The sequence below is a fragment of the Centruroides vittatus genome, unplaced genomic scaffold (assembly GCF_030686945.1).
Source record: "Centruroides vittatus isolate TY-2023 unplaced genomic scaffold, ASM3068694v2 contig_732, whole genome shotgun sequence".
NCBI lineage: Eukaryota > Metazoa > Arthropoda > Arachnida > Scorpiones > Buthidae > Centruroides > Centruroides vittatus.
The window spans coordinates 44,899-67,000 of record NW_027122469.1 but is presented as its reverse complement, the minus strand read 5'-3'; the positions used below and the strand labels follow the sequence as shown (position 1 = coordinate 67,000).

General features: G+C 31.7%; 1 long non-coding RNA gene across 1 annotated transcript; it reads right to left on the bottom strand.

Moving 5' to 3' along the window:
- Nucleotides 1-5,394: 5,394 nt before the first annotated feature.
- On the bottom strand, nt 5,395-7,086 carry LOC136980905 (uncharacterized). The gene is made up of 3 exons (XR_010881621.1): nt 6,932-7,086; nt 6,472-6,621; nt 5,395-5,599 (listed from the first exon to the last, which is right to left on the bottom strand). It is a non-coding gene; the product is annotated as an uncharacterized lncRNA (long non-coding RNA).
- Nucleotides 7,087-22,102: the final 15,016 nt, after the last annotated feature.

Here is a 22,102-nt window from a genome sequence, read left to right as displayed (position 1 = left end):
GTAATTTTTTGCTAAAATTTTTTTTTCAAATTTATATTAAATTCTTTTTTGATTTTCTATCCGATACGATTTTTTCAAAAGTTTTTAATTCATTTTCAATTTTATATAATTTTTTAAAGTTTTAGGCATTTAAGTCATGACGATTTTTTTCAATTTTCGAATCAAATTCAAGAAAATGTAATTGACAGTTCAACGAATTTCATCCACAACAATAGATGACGTAAAAGTTGTTACGTTTACAACTACGACGCCTGGCGGCCTTTCCCCCAGACTGAAATGTGGGTGAAGGTCGTCTCGTGTTCTACTTTCTGTAGAAGTGATGTAATCATTGTAAATAAAAGAAAATTTCAGTATATCGTTTATTTAAAATTTTAAAATTCGTTGTTCAAATTTACACCGAAATATTAAAGCGAATTAAAATATTAGCATTTTGTAAATAAACCTACGTGACATATAATAAATTTAAATAAATTAATCTTTAAGAAACAACATAACAATAAAAAAATGTAAAAATATTTTTATATTCATCTTCACATTTATAACATATGTTATTGTCATTGACCGATATTTAATTTTAAAAACAATTTTCACAATTGGCATGCATCAGAAAAAAAAAAGCATAACTTCCCTAAAACACACTTCATTGAGAAGGTCCGCTTCACTCTGAAAATGCCGACAGTTTTATGTCAGAAATCCAATGTGTGACCTACGTTCTGTAACGTAGTAAAACAAACTAAGTTGCAGTACAACAATACACATAAACACAAATAAATTAGTAGCTCAATAATACATACTTTCATTTATATCCATATGTTATATCCAAAAGTCAGTTCTCCAAAATTGTCAAAAATAAATTATTTTCAACTTTTCTTTTTGTAAAGTAGCATATTCTGAAAAACAAGTTCTATATTCAGCGTAAAATTTCCACCTTTTATCCGTTAAAAACAACGCGAAATGTATGGATCCACGTAATAAAAAATTATCGCAGTGAACTTCGAAAAAACCAGAAACACAGATACACCAGACTGCATTTTACAAAATTTTGCCACAAACTGATTCATATTTTAATGCACCTGTGAATAATTTCATTACATGACGAAAAGTTTTTGAATAAAAGCTAAAAGTTTTTAAAAATTCTTTCATAAAATCCGATAAATTTAATTAATACACAATAACTAGATCTGTTTAATAAAGATTAGTAATGTACTATCATTAATATGCAAATTAGATATGACAAAGATCACTGTTGGAAAATTCCCGCCAAAATAAAAATAGCTTTCGGTCACGTGATCACCAAGAAATACGCATTAAATTTAATGTTTGTGTACAAATTAATACACTTTAACTAATGTCATCGTTTAAAATTTAATGTTTCTGTAAAATTTAGTAAATTGTAACAAATTTCATCAAAGACAATAGAATAATTTTCAGCTCATAAAAACTCTACAATAAATAATTATTTCTTCGAAAGACGTCGATATGCACGAATAAATAATAAATATACAATAATGCTTTTATCCATTTTAAGTGGCTATTGTAAAAATTAAGCTATTTAATTTGTTTGGCTTTTATAATTTAGTTTCCGAATATTTTACTGTGAAATTCCATTTAGTAAACAGAAACAAAGACAAGCTATTAATTATAAACAGGACAATAGAATAATTTTTACGTGAATTGAGTGTAAATACAGAAAAAAAACGAATTATATCAAAGATGGGACGAATAAGCTGACATCCCTCGAACAGAGCTCATATACTCATTGTCATTTTCAGCCTGGTTCCCACTTCGACTGTTTTATCTTAGGAAAAAGTTAATTTTTCAAAATAAAAGTACTTTGTTTTTAGTGAAGAAAGATAAAAGTATCGAAATATAATATTCAGAATTAAAAATATTGATGTATGTCCATATTAGAAATGTATATTTTTTTCCGATATTAGAAATAATATCACGAGAAAAACATTAGATAAATGAAATACAGCCATAAACAATTTCTTTCTGTCAAATAAATTACGAGATTAAACAGGTTTATTTAGAAAAATTCAATCGCGAATAACTGACTTTAAATATACAGAGGATACAGTATGCTTGTTATGTGATAGTATCTGCGTTTACAAATTAACAGAATTTTCCATTTTTTTTTTACACATTATAAATCTAGGAAACTATGTTTAATAATAAGACATACTACAGAAAGGGTAAGAAAGGAACGTCAGTCATTGTAACTAATGTATTATTGAAAGTTTCATTCATATAGATAATTAATTTTATCAAGATACATTTCTCCAAAAGAAAATTATCGATATTTCTCGTAAATATAAGTAAATTTTATTATAATTTAGATAAAAACTCATTTTTTCCCCACGCATGGCTTCTTTCCCCTCCCTCTTACTCCTATACTTGGAACATTCCATTTCATAATTTGACGTAATAATAACGTTTAAAATGATTCTAAATAAAATATTTACACTTAAAGTAGGTTAATATATATTGTCACGAGTCTCAGTTGTATTCATAAAAATATAATAATCTATACAATAATACTTTCTCACATGCTCCATGTGTTAAAGTTTGCAGCTGTAATTGAAGTAATATATAAAGAAACAAAATGTTTATATTATCAATAGTTATAAAAGATATCTTATTTTCACGTAGAAAAACAAAATAAGACAGAAGAAACAGACAATCACACGATATCTCTATCCAGGACATTCTATAATTGATTTCAAATTTCTAATGTCGACATACATGAATATTTTTGTGTGTGTGAATATTATATTTCGATACTTTTATCTTTCTTCACTAAGAACATCTTAAAACATTAACTTTTTACCAACATAAAACAGTCAAAGTAGGAACAGGCTGAAATTCACAACAAATTATAAGCTCTGTTCTGGGGATGTAAGCTTGTTTGTCCCCATCTTTGATATAATTTGTTTTTTTCTGTATTTTCACTCAATTTACGTAAAAATTATTCTATTGTCCTGTTTATAATTAATAGCTTGTCTTTGTTTCTGTTTACTAAATGAAATTTCACAGTAAAATATTCGGAAACTAAATTATAAAAGCCAAACAAATTAAATAGCTTAATTTTTACATTATCCACTTAAAATGGATAAAAGCATTATTGTATATTTATTATTTATTCGTGCATATCGACGTCTTTCGAAGAAATAATCATTTATTGTAGAGTTTTTATGAGCTGAAAATTATTCTGTTGTCTTTGATGAAATTTGTTACAATTTACTAATTTTTACAGAAACATTAAATTTTAAACGATGACATTAGTTAAAATGAATTAATTTGTACACAAACATTAAATTTAAGGCGTATTTCTTGGTGATCACGTGACCGAAAGCTATTTTTATCTTGGCGGGAATTTTCCCACAGTGATCTTTGTCATATCTAATTTGCATATTAATGATAGTACATTACTAATCTTTATTAAACAGATCTAGACATTTTATATTATTTAAATTTGACTAGATTAGTAAAATAATTATATAAAAATTTTCACTATTTTGCAGAAAACTTCAATCCAGATGAAGTAAGAGTCATCCATGGTTCGCGGGAGAATTTGCGCGATGATCTTTTTTATATCTAATTTGCATAATTATAATGGAAAATTATTAATCTTTATTAAACAGATCTAGTTATTGTGTATTAATTAAATTTATCGGATTTTATGAAAGAATTTTTAAAAACTTTTAGCTTTTATTCAAAAACTTTTCGTCATGTGATGAAATTATTCACAGGTGCATTAAAATATGAATCAGTTCGTGGCAAAATTTTGTACAGTGCAGTCTGGTGTATCTGTGTTTCTGGTTTTTTCGAAGTTCACTGCGATAATTTTTTATTACGTGGATCCATACATTTTGCGTTGTTTTTAACGGATAAAAAGTGGAAATTTTACGCTGAATATAGAACTTGTTTTTCAGAATATGCTACTTTACAAAAAGAAAAGTTGAAAATAATTTATTTTTTGACAATTTGGGAGAACTGACTTTTGGATATAACATATGGATATAAATGAAAGTATGTATTATTGAGCTACTAATTTATTTGTGTTTATGTGTATTGTTGTACTGCAACTTAGTTTGTTTTACTACGTTAGAGAACGTAGTTCACACATTGGATTGCTGACATTTATACAGAAAAATTTATACTTGAAGAATTTTGTTTTGATAATTATTGCCTAGGGTTTATGTCGAAAATATTTTTCATTTATATTTGTAATTACAGTTTATTCGAATAGTAATGGCGCTTAAATATTTATAGAATTAATTGAAGTTTTCGTATTTTGTTTGAGGAAACTGAGGAAGGCAAGAGTATCGACAGTTGTATAATGAACTGAATTTAAGTAAATTAGGTGACTTTGTATGTTTCGATGTAGTTTTTTATAATATTACGATAAACGAACTTTCGATTTTGTAAATTGTATTATACTAAAAAATAAAGTTGTTCATTATTCTCTTACTTAATGATGTATTTATAATGTTTCTGAATTAAATAATACTTATTAAATTGAAATCCAAGCTTTACAAAGTACTATGAATATTAGAGAAGACCGTTTTACTATAAACTACTACGTTTTACTACAGCTTACTCCAATGTTGATTCTACGAAAAGTAGGTCAGACAAGGACCGTTAGACTAATGACGTAGGCTGTTTACTTTTTCCGGTTGCATCGGTGCTCTCCCGATATCGTCATTTACAGAAGTCACACCTACTTTTTTCTGACGCGAGCCAATTAGGAATATTAATTTTTTTAACCAATCAGATGACGGCGGGAAATTTAAATTCGATTTATGTCGATAGATGGCCGTCTAAAATTTTATATTTACGAATTGCTCCAGGTATTTTATAAGAATTTTTTAACGACTATAGTCGTCCTTCACCACTGCCACTCGATCGTCTTGGACGACTATTCTCGTCCTTCACTGTTAAGAGGTTAAATTTTTCGATCTTCTTCAAAATCTAGGACGGGATGTTCTGAGGCAGTTGGTTGTGTGCTTTCGTTCTGTTGTGCAGGAGAATCATCATCTTCTTTTGTTCCAGAACTATGGATACTTTCTACGTCTTTTATTAGTGTGTTCTCTGTAAAAAAGACTTTTTCTGAGAGATCGAAAACGGGAAATTTTTCATTAGAATGTTCCACAATCCATTTTTCATATATGTCAGAACGATCATCTCTCGTTTTTTTTTCAGATTCATAGCTGTATCCTCCTGGTATTGGTGTGATTTCAGTAGAAAAGTCTACTTCTGTAATTTCTAGATCGGGAAATTCTGCCGTAAAAGAATGTTTCGCAATCCATTTTTCGTACATATCAGAGAGATCATCTCCGCTTGTTTCTTTTTCAGATTCATGGCTGTATTTTTCAGGTATCGGTGTGATTTCACTACAAACGACTTGTTCTGTAGTTTCTAAAACGGGAATTTTAGATTTGATTTGATGTTGGGCGATCGATTCCTCGTATTTGTCAGTATAGTCTTCTTTGATTACTTGTTTTTCAGTGCCGGAGCTGTGTCGCTCGTATTGACTAGTTTCTGAAGAAATATCGCGCTGTTCACTGAAGTCATGTTTTTTAGCGACCTTACTTTCCTGTGGGAAAAAATAGAATATTTTTTAAAAGTATTCGTTCTATCTTCGAGCTTACTACTAATTAATTTTGAAGGTTTTTTAATATTTTGAAATAAATTTTCTCATTTTTATGTATAGTACATCCAAATAAATTGTTTAATCGTTTGCTATTTACAGTGATTTTTGCTACAAGATGGTTAGATGGCCGAGGAGGTTACGTTGATATCTACAAAACTAGGGAATCAAGCATGTAATCTGAACAAACAGCTGCAACAATGTTTATTGATGTCTGTCTTGATATATCGGATCTTCCCCACACTACTTGGCAGTCATTATTACGAACTTGTCTAAACTCGTGATGGGTATGAAGAAATATTTCGAAAATTGTAAGCTATGAAGCTGTAACTACGCATATATTTATAAATATATGAAACAGATGCATAAATGTCTAAACTCTGCTGTATAGTTTAAAATTATATCTGTTACCAGATCCATACCTAACGATAGGATAGGTGATATAAACAATTCAACTTGGGTCATCTCTCACATTTTCCATCAGCCATCTGCCAGTTTCTCATAAAAATTCCCCGGGAAGACTTTTGTAGGAAACTGGTCCATATTCATCAGTTAAACAAAACAAGTAAACCCCTGATATAACAAACATTCAAATGCATACGAAGCAATACTCTTTAAATTTGTCACTAAATATTTGACTTATGGACGATGTGGTTCTTTCATAATTAGTTATTCAATACGCACTTATATAATAATTCATTAAATTTAAATTACCACAAACGATCAAAGGGATGAAAAGGGAAAGAGATTATTTTTGTGGTTTTATGCTACCGTATATTGATTCTAAGTTATATTATATAAGGCATTTCAAATCGTACCTTGGAAGAAGACGAAATTTCCTCGCCAGGACGAAGTTCTCTTGAGTGACTTTTCAGATGAATTCGTAGCTGAGAAGGACTTTTGAAGATTATTTTGCAAATTTTACAAAACAGCTTTCCAGTATTATGTTTCTCCGGAGGAAGGTTTACCTGAAAGAGTTTCTTATTAATTTTAATGTTTGTTTCAAGTTAAATATTAATTATTTATAACTTAAAAACGATTAAAATTTTCAGAATTTCTTCGCTTAAAATGCAATGGTAATGCAAACGACTGATTTTCTATCATCAGTTTGGAGAACCGAATTATATCACCTACCTGAAATTTATCTTTGTATACTAGTACATTTATCAATTAACAGGACTTAGTCCTGTTAATTGATAAATGTACTAGTATACAAAGATAAATTTCAGCTATTATAAAGGACACAAAGGCATAATAATTGAATAGTATATCACCTACCATTTGAATCTAAATCTTTACTGATGTTTGAGATTTTGAAGTGTAGAAATTTAGGCCGAATGTATTATTGAACAATGATCATCAATAATTCATTATTGATGATCATTGTTCGATAATACTTTATTATATTAAATTCGAATTAAAAAGATATTTTCTCCATGGAGATTTGCTTATGTTTCACGTTATGCTTCTAACCACTAAATACTTTAATTGAGGTTACGTAATATTAAAGCACTTGATACACGATTGTCTTTTTATGGAAGTCCATGATTATGAACTAAAGGTTTAGTAATAACGAATAGTGTAATGAACTGGTATTTATTGAAAAATTTCACGAAAAAAATATGATTAAAAATAAGTAGACTTTTGCGACATTCTCACATAAATATTTCGATTTGAAGCTAAAACTTGGGCGAATTTGCATGCTGTTTGTTGAAGTTTTGAGTGAACTTAATTTTTTTGTATAATTACGTACGGTTTATTTACTGTATTTAATTAACACAGTCATTGTTACTTAACACTTCCGTTGTTAACATTTCCATTGTTAACAACCTCTCCCCCACGGGGAATTTCGAAAAATCCCTTCTTAGTGTACGTTCACATGACGTACCCTATCTGTGTACCAAATTTCAATTTTCAACTCCCAACTGTTTGGGCTCTGCGCTGATTATTATTATTATCAACCCATCTCGATTATATATATAGATAAATAATAAGATAAACTAACATTTAGTGTACAAAATAGATTATTAAATGTCTATTTAATAATTTAGTTTTAAAAACAAATAAAAATAAATGTGGAACTTTAATTTTTTTAAATATCATATGATTTAAATTTAAATTTATTATAGAAGACAGATTGTTATAAAATACAGTATTTGCGATAACAAGTATTAGTGCCTACTTTATTGTTTAACAAACTTATACAAGATTATGCTTGATTAATTAATTTTTGTAAGTAGGTGCGTTTTCGTCTTGTAAATAGTCCATAATTAACCTTATGAAAACGTAATGTCCCGCCTTCAATATTCTGAAAATTAATTACGTACGAAATATTTTAAAACTAAATCATAGATTAATAACTTCCACAACAACACCTTATCTCACTGAGAATTATTTATTAACTGTAACGAACGTTTTCAACCTGTTTTACACGCCATCTTTAGGTATTTAAAAATTGTGGAACATTTATGACTGTTCTTTTCGTACAAAACAGTTATGAACACATTGGCGCACAAAGGATATGAAACTATTGTAATTGAAAAAGTAATAAGGAGTTATACGAAGAATAGAAAGAGAATGATAACAAGAAAGAACAAAATAACTAAGTTTACGTATAAGAAGGACATGACTGGTGTTATGAATGAAATAGCAAATTACCAAGACTCCCAGAGAGATTTTCAAGAGAGCGCCCATCATTTATGACCTTTTAAGGAATGATAAAAAAGGAGAGCAAGCTGGAGTATACAGAATGTTGTATAAAAATGAACATTTGGGTTTGGAGAAAGAATACTTAGGGGTTACAAACACAAACCTCAATAAACGCCTTAAAGAACACACGTACGGCTTTGTCTAGAATGGCGCAAAGCGGTAGAAAGAGAGGAAGCTAGCATTATAAAACCGGTACACTCACCAACATTAGCGATGAATTTAAAAAAAGTTGAAATTTAAAGAAGTAATCTTTTGAACAGATGTATCAACTATAAGGATGCCACAGCGTAGAAATATATGGTCGAAAAGAACTTATTAGAGAATTGTGCATATTGCTGTAATTTATTTTCTGGGTTCAAATAGCTCAAAATATTCCAAAGAATTTTGTATTTTAAATGTGTTTAGTTCGTAGTATATTTAACTTAAATATACTACGTATACTGTCTCTGATAGAACAATACATACTGGTATTGTAAACATTAATATGAAAAACATTCCACATTTCTTAAAATCTACTGGTATTATTTATAAAGGGGTAATTTTTCTACAATTTTAAAATGAAAACAATGAAATTCTAAAAATATTTATTTCCAATTAAACTTACACGAAATAACTAATCATATTAATGTATTTAGAAATGAATTATTAAATTATTTAAAAAATAAATTTTGTTATCGTTTGGCGGCACTTCTATTCCCAAATTTCATCCATGTCTAAATGAATAAATTCTTTTGTAGTAACAGCATTTCTTTTAGAAGTAAAATTTTCGATTGTATCGGGTAAAATTTCTGTATTTTGTCCTCTTAATTGACGATTTCATAGATTATTCTTCGAAACCAAGTCTTTGTATTGATGTGGTGAATTTCTTTCTTTCTTCACGAAATCTTCTTCTTCCTCGATTAATCTTTCGTTCGCTTTGTCTAAAATCGTGCAAAGATCCACTTTAGATTTTTCAACTTCTTTGCCGGTCAATCCATTTAAGATATGATTTGTTTTAAAATCGCCTTTGAGTTTAGACCACGATCCACAGACGATCTGTTGTACGCATCTCCGCAATGATTTACTCGGTTTGAGTTCTTCAAACACCCTTTTTTCATTTGAAGAACCGATGTCAGGTTGGTGTGTTCTATAGTATGAACCGTGTACAGATCGTGCGCTCTATCGTTTAATGAAAACTCGACTTTCTGTGTTGTTATGTCTTGAAATGAATCGGGATCCTCGTTCGATTTCGGGAGAGCACGCGAGACATTTTCAGACTGCACTCCGGAAGATTTTAGAAAATCGTAAGTCTCATCTTCGTATGAATTAGTTCTGTTTAGGTGTTTGGATAAGTTGACGTCAATGTCTAAATCGGTTTCTTCCTCTTTCTCAGACGAATCACTGGCGTAAGATACGGAGCTATATCTGGTTTCTACGCTACCGGAACCAGGAGTTTTAATTTTGACCATCGTCTGTACAGTTTGGACTCCACTGGAGGAAGACGAATGGTTGTTATCCTTTTTATTTTTCGGTGATGTTGATTTTGAAGATAATAACGGAGTTGTTTCCTCGATAGCATTGTCTCCCGGTATTTCCTCCAGTGACAAAACAGTTTCTTTACGTGCTTCTTGCGAACTAACGTGACTAGCCGATTCGGACTTCTGTATCTCGTCCTCTTCACGCAGAGATGGATCGATATCGACGAAGAAGACGGACTTTGGCTGGGGTCCTTCGTATTTCTCTTGTTTAGATGGTGTTTCGCGACATATTTTGGAGAAAATGTGCACGAGCGCAGTAGCGAGTAGAGATATAAACGATACTACAACGAAAGCAACCAATACTATGAAAATTGCTCGGCCTATTTTTTTCATTACGACCTTCGTTTCATGCTCGGTAAGCTTTCTGTTCACTTTAAAACCAGTTCTACCTTCTGGTAATTTATTTTCGTCGCCTTTCTGCCTGATTGGACCAATTAACATTCTGTTGAGACGAGTTTTAAAATGATTCTCATCCCAAAACCGAGCATTGTTATCCAATTTTCCCATTTCTTCCATTCCTTTTTTTGATTCGAGTTCTTTATTTGCATATTTTCGCTTAAAATACGATTCTTTGTACTTTTTATAATTTTCCACAAAAGAAGGCATCTGAACTTTACTCCTCGAATTTTTAAAGCTTTTCTGTTCAGTGATACCTTGCTTATGTCTATATTCATCGGTATCTTTATCCGTGTTCGTTAGTAGAATAATACTCTTTTTTTGGCTCGAAGGCCTGACGAGCCAGTCTAATTTTCGAATATTTGATTTACTTCTCTGAACAAAGATATTGCCGTATTTTTCAAACTGCGGTGAAGACAACATACTCTTTGAATCTTCATCGTAAGCTTCGTTCTCATCAATTGTGGAACCGAGGGACAGTAAGCTTTGTTTATTCTTCAAACGTATCTTAAAGTTTTGTCCCGTAGGAGCATTCGTTAAAATGACTAATGGTATAATTACCATTAATATATCGCGTACGTTCATTGTGTATATTGGCACTTTAAAGCACTTCTAGAATTATTTACTTTCGTACGTATTATTAGAAAACGTTAACAATGTTCGTATTATTGAAATCGCGAGAATAAAATCATTTACAGAATTACGTGTCTATTGTTAGTTCTTTTATAGAATTTATATATGTGGATTTAAACCTATTTAAAGTCTCTCGTGGTTTTGGACAAGAACACGTGGAGTGACAGGATGCCGGGGCATGATCTGTTGAATTTTTGGATAAATATTTCAAATAATGTTTTATACTTTGTTTTACATATTTACAATAAAAAATACTACTTTTTAAACTTAGCTAGACATCTTAGAGTTTTCCTTTTTTGCTCACTGAGAACAGAACTCCCTTTGTAACACGCCACTCCTACTGCTTGACATTCGGACATTTGATTTAATCTGTAAGGACCGTTTGTTTCGGTGATGTCACCTCCTGTCGTGAAAGCCTTTTAAACAAATCTGAAATTACCTCTAAAACTAAACGTTTCCTCTCGAAAAATGAAACAAGTTTCCCTAAATAGCTTTGCTCCGTGTGCAATGCGTATCAAAAAAGTATTAGACTTTTGACAATCCAGAGGAACACAAATTTTTATTCAAAGTGCAGGCAGGTGAGCGCATCTGAACAAAAAGCGTCGTGTGATAAAGCGACCTACTACGGATCACTATCAAGTGTCTTTTGGAAACTCTACTAACCAATATGAGCAGACTTTACATTTTCCCCTAAATTTCCCCCATCCTGCTGATTTCTCCCTAAATTTAGGGTAAACACCAGAGTTATATTTCGTTTCGATTATCACCGACAGATGGCGGGAATGTAAGTGAATGACAATCGATAATTCAAGGTCAAACACGATAAATTGTTATCCAAGGGATTTTAAAGGGCGATAACAGGACATTTTTATTATTGATCGGCTCACCTCGACATTATCGTCCATGAAAATTAATAACCTATGATATATTCTTTACCTTTCGTATAATAATTCTTCTATTATAAATAAGGTAGTTTTAAACAAAAATATTTTATGTAAAATGTTTGATAATTTATACATTTTAAAAAATATAACTGAATAAATTAATAGAATGACAGTCTTGATATTAAAATATTTTTGTAGTATTTTTTAAAAATTTGCTTAATGTATAAATTCTATATTTAAACACACGAAAACGTCATGCTTACGTATGTCGCGTTTTAAAATTCGTTTGAAGATCGCATCCAATGAGAACTCTTCTCGGATGTAATTCATCTGCATAAATTACGTAACGTGGTTGTGGTTGGGCATGCAGGTAATCATTACGAGCGTTACAAGGGGTTGGGAAGTGTTTACCGTAAACGTTACGTAATACTAGGAGAATCATATCCATGAGGTGTTATAGTGCTGCACAGGGTTACCACTCCTTGGTTTTAAAACCCAGATCTGGGTTTTTCGACCTCTTGGTTTCTAGGTTTTTTTTAAATATGACTTTACATATACAGTAGCGTATGGATTATCCGATCTAAACGGGTGGGCAAAATGTCGGATAATAGGGAAAAATTAAGAAAAAGTGTATTAATCATCAAACTACGTTATACTTTTGAAAATTAAGCACCTGAACATTATATTTTACAACAAATCTACAGGAAAAAAAATCAATGCGTGGTAATGTTATACAGTCATTTTTAGTATGAACATTAATTCTTTATACCATTTGGTGGTTCCATTTTTATAGTAAATTACACAGAATCTGATGACAGATAAATCTGTGTTTGCCGGTAACTCTTTGGCATCTGCTTCACAATCGTGGACTGATTGCATTCTCAGATGATCTGATTCATAGCCAGTCAGGAAGAAAAATGTCGTCATTGGAGAAATTGTCATTTTTCTCCAAAGGTTCTGAAGATAAATTTTCATGAGCAACAGGATAATGATAAAAGTCTTTATTTCAATAAATATAAAATGACTTAAATAATAAAAAATTTTAGAAACAGAAACGAAAAGCATGGTACTTTATTGCTGAATCCTAAATCACTTAAAAATACGGAAATAAAAACACTCAGATACACTTAAGCCACCTGCTGAAGCAATGAAATCATACCAGCAATGATTTGCTATCGCAACACAAACAGACACATCTTAACTTCAGCTACTTAAAAATTTGGATGGATTACGTGTATTTTAAAATCAACACAGCAATTTTAAAAACACTGGGGTTAATTTAACTATTGAATCATCAAAGAACAGGTTGCTTGCTAAACAAGAGATTAGTAGGATAAATCTTAGCTGTTAGCTGTATGAACCCGAACCTAAACTAATTAGAGATGCAGTACAAGGAGTTTGCCACCAAAGGTATAAGAAGCGACAAGAAGAGCATAAAGATTGTGCAATACTGTTAATGGAAAAAGAAGAACAGAGTAGCTGTGAAATAACATTAACTACTGTGTAAATTAGGTAATAAATGGTTTTTTAAATTTGTATTATAGTTTCTGTAATTATAACAGAATAAATGTACTATGATAAAGTATTTATAATTACTAATTTGTCGTGAAACCGTGTTGTATTATTCTAGAAGTGTTAAACACGAGATTGTGTAGGTAACAATAACATGGCTTTTCCCACCTTTATTTACTTGATACGGTATTTCCTTACACGTTTCGGGCCTTATGCCCGTCATCAGTAAACTAAATTAATAAGAAAATAGCGTATACAGTATCTAAACAATATTTAAAGATAAATTGTACAATATTTAAAAAAACGCATGTATACAACTTACACGTACAGTTTTCTTCAGTATGACTTGCACACTGTAAGTTTGTATATTACAAACCCGAGAATGAGAAGGTTATAACGTAATAAAATTTTTGTACATCTATTTAAAAATAATAAAGTACATTTGTTTTGTAATTCTGCCAGCCCTTTTTACAAAGAAATATTATATTTTGAATTGTGTTGGGATTGTCACCTGTAGACATTTTAAACTGTTGTGCATATTTTGCAGAAGCATAGCCTCTAAAGAAAGGTTCTCTCCACAATGGAAATAGTTGTTTCTGGTGATTGGACATGGCAAGCAGTGAAGATTGGACTAGTATCCATCTGTAATATATTTTTACTTTTTATTAAATTGTAATTCTGCCAGCCATTTTTACAAAATAAAAAAAAACTAATTTTTGTTAGATATTGAATTTCATGAAAAAATTCGGGAAAGTGTCTTTGTGTCTCACTATAAAATGCTTCTTTTGTTTCAACAAAAGGATCCTTCTGAAGGTAGGTATATTGACGCGGCGTCTTTGAACATTCTTCAAGATTTAATTTTCAGGCGATTCTCAAACACGCTTGTTGTAATACATAATGTTACGCAATAGAAATCGATATGTATTGTAGAAATAATTTCACGATTCGAAAGTACAGGTACGTTCATTGCAAGTATGCTGGTTATCATGTAATAAGGTAAAGTTTACCTACGACCTATTGTTCATTGCTACCTGAAGAAAGTTGACACATCAACACATCGAAAAATTGCTTACTTCTTTAAGTGTTGTCTTTATGGAGAATTTTGGTTAAGTTTCATGCTACAACTGACCAAACGACAGTTTTCTTAAATTAATTTTTATGTCCAGTTTACAGCGATATTTCGTTGTAATAAGCTAACAATTTTCATAATGCAATGTTCAGTTTTTAACATTGAATTTACAGAGAAAACATTTTGCGATTTGTTCTTTGTTCGCATTTTATCAGAGCGATTCACCAGTTTCATGTTTTGTCTGTTACTAAGATGAATTTCACTCGCACAGGACACAACTTTCGAATGTTTCATTAGAACAAATAGCAGAATTTTATTTAAATTACGCGAAATTTAAATTCGGTACTAGTGACTTAAAAGAAAAGTCTCACGTTATATGAGAAATCTTTGCAGTATGTTAATTAATATTATAATTATTTAAATAATTATTTATATTTTTCATTTGCTGATGGCAACAACTCTGCATTCTGTGTTTTCGGGATTATTAAAGTTGAAGAACGTATCAAAAATTCCTCGGAGCTGTCAGATCTTCACAAACATCTCTTATTCGACTCAAAACATCTGAAACATTTTTTATATTCATTATAACGTGAAAAATAATGAAACAAACGTTAATAAATTTTCTCTTAGTAATTTAGAAAATTAAAATTATTAATTAACTTAATTAATAAATCAGAATAAATACTGATTTAATTTTTAGTTATGAAGACACTTCTTTAATAATTGGTTTACGGTTCAGTCTCGAAATTATTGTGTTTATTTGATTTATCGATTATAATTATCTTTATGTAATTCAGTTTTAGTTATTTTGAAAGGATGTGTATCAAAAATTAGTTATTTAAATTCAGTAGTGTTTCGGTAGTTTTATTTTCGATGCAGTTTTATTAATGTGTAAAGGGATGTAAAGAAATAGTAATTATTGCATATAAGTAACGAATAGAATACCAAATAATTATCATCGGGTTACTGTTAACAAATATTTTGTGACATTTAATAAACTAGAAAAGTGTATTATGTAACAAAGTTTATATACGCTTTTCAAGTGTTAATAAGCGATATATAATCACACCCCTTAACAGAGCATTTTGTTGTTTTTGCGACGTATTGGTAATTAAGATTTATTTTTGAGATAAACGCAAAAATCAGATCTCATTTCGTAATTACACGGACTGAAAGCAATGTTAAATACAATAAATTCTCTTAATATTGTCAATATTCCAACAAATATTTCAAATACAATATGGTCTCTAAGGACACAACAATAAAATTTTTAAATTAAATATTAGACATTATTTAAAATATAGACTACGCATAAATTTCGGACATTTTGAAAATGAATTTTTACTTTGCTGGGTTTCGTCTCTTGATTGACCCCTTTGAGAGAGAAATTTTTAGCATTTTATTATTATTTATTCAAATGACAATTTACAGAAGGAAGACATTTTACATCAGGAAGTAAAAATTATAAATAATTAAAATCTACTTAACAGCAATTCTCTTTAATAAATTTAAATTCATCCAACAAAACCTTAAATACTCCAGTTAACTAAGTTCGTAGTTGGTGTATTTCTTACCACGGCATCCTGAGGAAGAATGGGTCGAAAATTGGGTCGAAAATTGTCATCCAGATTGGGTCGAAAACGTTTGATGATCTATGAACTTAGTTAACTGGAGTATTTAAGGTTTTGTTAGAGGAATTATATATTCCTTCAGTATTTGATTGGACGTTCGTTTGGATAAATAAATTTAAAGGTTTTAGATTACAGGAGATTTATAGAAGTAGATTTTGTTCGATTTTAAACTCAAATGGTTATAACTATTCTCAATTATTAGCGTAATGGCCGACGGAGATTCCGATAAATTTAAATTTTTGATGCTGTCATAAGCTCAGCAGGTTACAGTTAAGGGCCTCGAGCTAAGATGTAAGGGATTTAATGTAAGGCCCACTAAGTTTCTTAGTGAGAAACAGCAAATTTAAAAACTTAAGGCCTCGGACTTTCCACTTTTAAATTTAACTTTTATTTGAAGGAGAAGCAAGATTTGTTTTCTACTATAGTTTCAAGCTTCTTCGGTCGTAAAGCGTAACTAATATTTTAAAATTTACTAAACAATTTAACCTATTTATAACTTATGTTTACTAAAGAAAATTTATGTGTTTAAAATTTCAATACACGTAGTTATAAAAGAAAGGGAACGGGCTTAGCCTTGTTGAGAACTTACATTATAATTTATATAAAATTTTTTCTTTGTCCTAAATGATAATAACAAACATATATTATTACAAAAAATACTGTATTATTGCCAGTAAAAAATAAAATTATACTACACAAAATAAAAATAAATTCAATGCGATTTTTGACAACGCCTTCCTTTTATAATATTGTCAATATCTCCTTTTATGATACTAGTCTTAATTCTAGGAATCTTAGTTAAATGGAAATCACTCAATCTGTTTCTTTCAGTAGATTTGATATTTTTCATACTCGAAAAAAATTGTTCACAACAGTATGTACTACCCAACATGCATAACAGTTTTCTGACATCAAGGTGTATGCAGTGAAACGAGAATAAGTTTTACGACATACGTTACCAAAATAAATGAAAATATACTTAAAAAGTTTAAAGTGCAGTGGGCTGCATAAAAATATTACGTGGGTTGCAGTGCGGAGGGTTGAACATCTGTACCTTATATTTATAACCAGGATAACATCGACAAAGTACATGTATTATATAAAAAGCAAGTGCTTCTAGATAGTTTTAAATTAATTAAGCTTTGCAGAAAAAAATCTTTTATTAGTAATCTACTAAAAAATACTACCGACCATGTAAATAGAACTACAGATAGAAAAATAAGCTGCTACTGCCAACGTTCGAACATTGTTTCGGCCGAACCACGCCGATCTGCCAAATGATATACCATTGAAATAGTCTAAAACAACAAACGTGTGAAACCCTATAAACAATTTAAAGATACTGTTAAAAGATTGAATTATGTTTCACTTTGTATGTTAGTTGTTTAATTTTGTTTTATTCTCGTTATTATTTTTATTGTTTTTTTGTTATGGTGTATTCATATTTTTCTTAGACACATGAAAAAAGATTTTTGCCGTAGAGTCGTAAATAAATAAATAAATAAATAATAATAATACATGTGGAAAGTGAAACGCCATCTGCCGGCGAGACGACGAGGGCGGGACGAAACGCGACTTCGCGAGAGGAGACGACGGTTGAAGAAGAACGCGCGAAAAGAAGGAAGACGGAAAAGAAGTCCTACATTTGTTTTTATGTAATTTGTATTCCTTAAAACGTTCCTGTTATCCAAACCTTTCTTATCTCAATTAAAGTTTTTTCAGAGACAAAAGAAAAAGTCTCACAAAAGTGGGGGCCCTCCCGGGATAGGAATAGGCTTGGTTGTGGATTAGGCTTAACTCGAGGAGATTCGACGAACTGCGCTTTGGTTTTGTGAGTACGCTGGACATTTACGGACATTTCTGTTTTTGTGAATATTTCGACGTTGGACAGTCCGAATACATCGGCATTCCGGAAGGACTTCGACTTACATTTCGGCAAACCGTGAGTAGTTCTAAAATTCTACTTTTAAGATGGCGACGCTCGTAGAAATTATCGGCGAAACAATAAAGTCGGCCTCGACAAGTTCAATAAAATTGTTGCATCAACTTGTATTCGAAGAGGTTGGAGATAGGAATAACAGAAAAAGATTGAGAACCTTTGGTGGATTCAATTTTCCATCCAAAGAGAACGAAAACCTAAAAAAGAAAGTGCAATATATTACTGAGAACTTTCGACTAAACGATCTGGTTGTTTTGTGCAACTTATTAAATGTTAAATATGACGGTACTAAAGACGAGATCGTCGAAAAGCTTGTTTTTTCTCTTTCATTTAAAATTATTACAATCGAATCTGATCTTGGCAGACGTTGATACCGAAGACGAAGATGTATTAGAAGTTCAGTCTGTTGATGATTCACCTAGCAATAATTGTCCGCGTGTTTCAGATATGACTAAACTTTCCATTAACTTTCATGACGTGGAAAACGTAATCAAACCTTTCGATGGTAGTGAATATTGTTCTATCGATAAATCGCTGGTTGCATTCGAAGACTTCGCTAAAATGATGACTTGGTCTGATTTACATAAATTTATATTTGCAAAACAATCCTTAACAGGGTTTTTTTTAAACTCTTTTCCTCCCTGTGGGCACTAAGAGGGCCTCTTTTAGTAGGCCTATTATGGGTTCGGCCAGGCCCACAATGGGGTGACCGGGTGGTGAGGGACGGGGTTCGACATATCCGAACGGACCCCCTCCGAAAAATTCCTGGGGATTATTCGACCCGTTCGGATTCGATCCTGGGTCCCCCAGAGCGGTAGGCTGCCACCTTTACCGCTCGGCCATCCGGCCGTCCATTCCTTAACAGGGTTAGCGAATTATTTGTCGAAAGTCAAAGCGGTATTAAATGGGATAAATTGAAATCGGAATTAACCCGGGAGGGGTCGCATGACCCATTCTGACTTGCATTCCCTATTTCGTGATCGACTGAATCGTTAATAATTAAGTTTTACCGATGTGACTCACAGTAGCTTCCTAAATTTATTGTTATTATCGGCACATATCGCCGTTACTCAGTTTTTCAGAACGCTTTAAGAGATAATTGCTCTTTGGGGTCATAGTGACCCGCAGCGACCCTTGACGTCTGCGTAAATTTGTATTATTAATGTAATGTAAATAAAATAAATATAATTTTTTAAAATCATAAAGTGGCATACCTTTTCTATGATTAAAATAACTTCTATCATCACTAATTATTTCATGTTTTTTTAAATAGTTAACATTTTTCATATACAGTAGAGTGTCGATAAGTGGAACCAATTGGGACTTGGGGTCCTTCCAGTTAATGATTTGTTCCAGTTTCCGACTTTGTACGAAAAAATACATTAACCTGTCTGATGTTCAAACTTTTCTCCGTTGCATATCGCTTCCTGTTGAATTTTTCTCCGTTGCGTGTCGCTTCGTGTTGAATTTTCGTCGTTTTAAGCCTAACGAATATTTTTATAATAATCATCGAGGCTATCGTATCGTTAAAAATTATTTCTGCATTTTGTACAAACAAAATAAATATATTAAAGAATATAAAAAACATGAAAATTATACTTTAGAAGTAAATTTAGTATCAAAAACATTCGATTTAGCACGACACAGTCCGACTGAAAATCGTTCCACTTTCCGGCCATTCCACTTACCGACGTTCCACTTATCGACGCTTTACTGTACTTATAAAAATTTTCCCCAAAATTTAATATGTAAATTTGAATGTTAATAAATAATTAACTAAGGCTTACAAAGTAAACATATATATTTATTAAATTAGTAAACAGAATGAAAAATAACATTTAAAAGAAAAAAGTGAAAAAAGTTTAACTGTTAAGAAAAATAATTAATCTCTAAAATGCGGGTCGAGGTGACCCGCAGCGACATCTATCAGTTGTTGACCTTTGCGATTTCACCCGGGTTAAAAGCGGAATTTGGTAGTAAATATAACTCAGCGCGATTGCACGGTATGTTGGCTAAACGCTTCCCAATGAATCTGTGCGAGAATATTTCTTTAAAATGCAAGAACTCGCTTGTCGTGGAAAAATTGAACCCGACGGGTTGATCGAATATGTTATTTCTGGTATACGTAACATACCCAGCAACAAAGCGATGTTATACGGAACAGATAATTTAACAGAATTTCGTGAAAAGTTGAGAGTGTATGAGAAGATCCGGTCTACGTATTCTCGTTCGTTTCAGTCTAAACCGAATCCACCTGCAGAGCATCGAAAACCCCAGCCTTATCGAAATAAGCATGACGGTAAAACTGTCAAATGTTTTAATTGTAATGAAATTGGTCACATTTCGAGTAATTGCTCGTATAAATCTGAAGGTATCAGATGTTTTAAGTGCAAAAGATTCGGCCATTAAGTTAACGCTTGTTCTCAAAGAGAAGTAAACAAAATGGGACTAAGTCATTTCACTGGATGTAACAACAAAATTGAAAGGGATGTTTAAATCCTAGGTGCAAAAACAAAAGGACTCGTCGACACCGGGTCAGAAATAACGATGATACCAAGGCATTTTTATGAAAAAGTAGGGACTCCGAAATTAAACTCAGATAATGCATCTTTAATTGGATTAGATGGAAATAGTGTTTCTCAGTTAGGTTTCTTCGAAAGTGAAATAAAGATTGACGAATACTCTCTTCCTGCAACTATTTACGTGGTAGAAGGTGATCTATTTAATTCTATAATAATAGGTATAGATATTCTGAATAAACTGAACTTTTCTATAACAAACTACGGTTTCAAAGTCATGGGAAAATGAAGTTAGAATATTATTGGTGTTAATTATACTTGAATTTTTGTTGCCTTACGATGGAAAGCAAAAAAATGCAATCAAGTGCAGATATGGGCAGATTAAACCGTCTTAACCATGTTTCGTTCACCGACGACAGGGAGTATGATTTAACTGATCCCTCAGAAGTCTGAGAACGAAAAAACATGCTTTTTGGGTCAATTGGCAGATGCGACAGATTGGTCAGATAGACCTAAGTCACATTCTGGACACAGAAGCAACGACAGGATTTGATGAAACTAATTACAACCTATGAGCCAAATAAGGTTAAGGATACCGGGTTGAAGATGCAAATTATTTTAACTGACGAAATTCCCATTAGTCATCGCCCACGTAGAATGTCATTCGAAGAACAAAAAATAGTAGAAGACCAAATCCAAGAATGGCGGGACGGTGGCATAATCAAACCTAGTTGTTCAGATTATGCTGCGCCAGTAGTTTTATGCAAAAAGAAAAATGGCAAAATTAGACTGTGCGTCGACTTTAGAAAGTTGAATCGGAAAACGGTCAGAGATCACTTCTCCTTGCCTTTGATTGAGGATGTGATAGATCGTTTGGAACAATCAAAAGTGTTCACGTCGCTCGATTTAAAAAATGGATTTTTCCATGTTGACATTGATGAGAAATGTAGAAAGTATACCTCTTTCGTTACACACGAGGGCCAGTATGAACTTTTGAAGGTTCCTTTTGGCTTGTGTAATAGCCCAAGTGTATTTCAACGTTATATTTATCCATGTGTTTAGACCGTTGTTACAAGATAAAACTGTAGTAATTTATATGGATGATATCCTAATAATGTCATCAAACGCACAGGAAGGTTTAGAAAAGTTGAAGCGTGTACTAAAAGTAGCTTCAGAATATGAGTTGAAACTTAATTTCGAGAAATGTCAATTCTTAAAGAACGAAGTAGAATTTCTCGGCCATGTCATCAAAGACGGAACAATTAGACCTTCTCCGACTAAAACAACAGCTGTTCAAAAGTTTCCACAACCCAAAACCGTAAAACATGTTCAAAGCTTTCTAGGACTCACGGGTTATTTTAGGAAATTCATTCCCCACTATTCGAAAATAGCAAAACCCTTAAGTGATTTACTTAGAGATGGCGTAAAATTCAAATTCGGTCCAGAACAACTAGAAGCATTTCAAAAATTGAAGGACATGCTATCACAAAGTCCAGTTCTTCATATTTTCAAGCGTGGTGCTCCATTAGAATTACATACAGATGCAAGTTGCCTCGGGTTCGGAGCAGTTTTGCTACAACAAGCTGACAACGGAAAGTATTACCCGATCAATTATATGAGTAGGAAAACATCACCTCAGC